Source organism: Sarcophilus harrisii, chromosome 5, assembly GCF_902635505.1.
Source record: "Sarcophilus harrisii chromosome 5, mSarHar1.11, whole genome shotgun sequence".
NCBI classification, from domain to species: Eukaryota; Metazoa; Chordata; class Mammalia; order Dasyuromorphia; family Dasyuridae; genus Sarcophilus; species Sarcophilus harrisii.
Window position 1 is genome coordinate 84,175,920 of NC_045430.1, and position 3,295 is coordinate 84,179,214.

The window sequence follows — 3,295 nt, forward strand, 5'->3', positions numbered from 1 at the left end:
GACTAAAGAACTTCTTGGAAGAGAAGACGGTGAGCAACAAACTGGAAAAGTCGCCCTCCTGGCCCCGCTTGCCAGAGATACGGCCATTAGGAAAGCAAAATACAACTAAGTGTATATATAAAATGTCTAGGTAGCAGTATTAGAAAATGGCTCATATTTTGAGAGTGTTTAACATTAGTTTTGTTGTTAACCATTTCTTTTGTCTAAAGAAAGTAAAATTTGCCCTATCAATATGATGTTTTGTACCTTTCTAATCCTTTTTGGGAAATCTGAAACATGAAGCGTATTTAAGTATTCTTCCCACTGTACTGGAATGGGAGATATTAAGAGCTAGAATTCAAGAAAAAGGGCTCACTTCAACTCATTCTTATTCCCCTCAACAGCCCAGTGAGCTCCAAGAGTAGCTTACTTCCAGGATCAAACAAAGAAGCCCCTCTGTTTGGCATTTAGACCCTTTATAAACTGGCCCCTTCCTAATTTTCTAGTCTTCATGGACTTGACTTCTTTTCATATGCACTGTGGTCCAGCTATACTGGCTGTCTGCCAATTCATCTTATCTCCATGCTTTTACAAATTGTTTCCTATTTCTAGGATGCTTTTCTCCCTAATCTCCATCTCATGATTTCCTTTTAGCCTTTTTCAAGATTTAGCTCAGACTTTCTTGGGCCCTAGAGCTAATACTTTCTCTTTTCTTTTTTACCTTCCACTTATTCCGCATATATCTTTAAAATAGTAATTTATTTTTATCTCACTAGTTAGAATATACAATCAGTGAGGGCAAGACTTAGTTTGGTTTATATTATTTCATTTGCTTTGCCTTTCTTTGTACTTTAATCACTTAACACAGAAAGTGCTTAATACATGCTAATGGAATGACTGACCCTTCTTTAGGAACCAGGTTTCCTTAAGACTGAAACTAAATCCACATACATGGGTCCAGAGCTGAGAAAGGGCCTCTTATGAGAAGAAAAGGACAAATTCCTCAGGCTGCTAAGGAGTTTGGATTCTAATAAGCAATGGGGAGTCATTGGAATTTTTGAGCAGGGGAGTATTTTTTTTTCCAAGAGAAAATGTTTGTATTTTTTTAAATTGTATTTTAAAAGAATTTTTAACATTCATTTTTAAAAATTTTAAGTCCCAAATTCTCTTTCCTCCTTCCCTTCTTTCTTTTCTTCCCCTTCTTGAGAAGGCAAGCAATTTGATATAGATTATACACGTCATGCAAAACATTTCCATTTTAGGCATGTTGCAAAAGAAAAACAGTTTTAAAAAGGATGCTTTGATCTGCATTCAGTCTCCATCACTTCTTTCTCTGGAGATGGATGGCACTTTCAGTATGAGTTCTTCAGAATTGTCTTGAGTCTTTGAATTGCTGATAATAGCTAAGTGTTATACAATATTGCTGTTACTGTGGACAATCTAATCCTGGTTCTGCTCACTTCATTTTGTATCAGTTTATATAAGTCTTCCCAGGTTTTTCTGAAACTATCTTGCTTATTATCATTTCTTATAGTCCAATGGTATTCCATCCCAGTACCATAATTTATTAATGCATATTCCTTCTGACAGGCATCCCTTCAGTTTCCAATTCTTTGCCAACACAAAAAAAAGCTGCTATAAATACTTTTGTGTATATAAGTTCTTGTCAATGGCTATGCAGAGTTTTATAGCCCTTTGGGAATAGATTCAAATTGCTTTCTAGAAAAATTCCTTCAGTTCATAGCAATGCATTAGCGTCCCAGTTTTTCAATATGGGGGAGTAATTCTTTATATATATAATAGGTTTTATTTTTCCAAATATATGTAAAGATAGTTTTCAACATTCATCTTTACAAAACCTTGTATTCCAATTTCCCCCCCTTTCTTCCCCTTTTCTCCTAGACAGCATTCAATCCATAATAGGTTAAACATGTGCAATTCTTGTAAACATATTTCTATATTTATGCTGCACACACACACACACAAAATCAGATCAAAGGGGAAAAAAAGGAAAAAAAACCAATAAGCAAAAACCACCGAGAAAGGGTAAAAATAATATGCTCTGATCCACATTCAGTCTCCATGGTTCTTTTTCTGGATGCCAATAATTCATTCTACCACAAGCCTATTGAAATTGCCTTGAATCACCACATTGTTCCATCACAGTTGATCACCACATAATCTTGTTATTGCCACATCCAATATTCTCTTGGTTCTACTCACTTCGCTTAGTATCAGTTTATGTAATTTTTCCAGTCTTTTTTGAAATCAGCCTGTCATTTATTATAGAATAATAATATTCCATTGTATTTATATACCATAACTTATTTAACCATTCCTCAACTGATGGACAGCCACTCTATTTCCAGTTCCTTAGAGTAGCTAGATGACACAGTGGATAGAAGACTGGTCCTAGAGTTCAAATCTGAATTCAAATCTAGCCTCTGACACTTAGAATTCTAACTGCATGACCCTGGGCAAGTCACTTAATCCCAGTTGCCTAAATAAAAAACCAAAAATGATCTTTTCAGGGCACAGATCCAGTAGAGACACTGTTTGATATACAGTTTTATAGCCTTTGGGGCATAGTTCCAAAATGCTCTAGGGAAATAATTCTTTTTTGTTGTTGTTGAAGCATTTTCTTTTCAAAACACATGCAAGGATAATTTTTCACCATTGACCCTTGCAAAACCTTGTGTTCCAATTTTCCACGCTTCCCCTCATCCCCTCCCCCAGACAGCAAGCAATTCAATATATGTCAAACATGGTAAAAAATATATGTAAATACAATATAGGCATACATATTTACACAATTATCTTCCTGCACAAGAAAAATCTGACCAAAAAGGGGAAAAAATGAGAAAGAAAATAAAATTCAAGCAAACAACAAAAGTGAAGATGCCATATTATGATTCATACTCAGTTCCCACAGTCCTCTTTCTGGATGTAGATGGCTCCCTTCATCACAAGATCATTGGAACTGGCCTGAATAATCTCATTGTTGAAAAGAGCCACATCCATCAGAATTGATCATTATATAATCTTGTTGCCATGTACAGTGATTTCCTGGTTCTGCTCATTTCACTTAGCATCACATCGCTTAGTCTCTCCAGACCTCTCTGAAATTATCCTGCTGATCGTTTCTTACAGAACAATAATAGTCTATAACATTCATATACCACACCTTATTCAGCTGTTCTCCAACTGATGGGGTATCATCTTTTAAGATCTCTTTGGGATATAAGCCAGTAGAAACACTGCTGAATCAAAGGATATACACAGTTTGATAACTTTTTGAGCATAGTTCCAAATTACT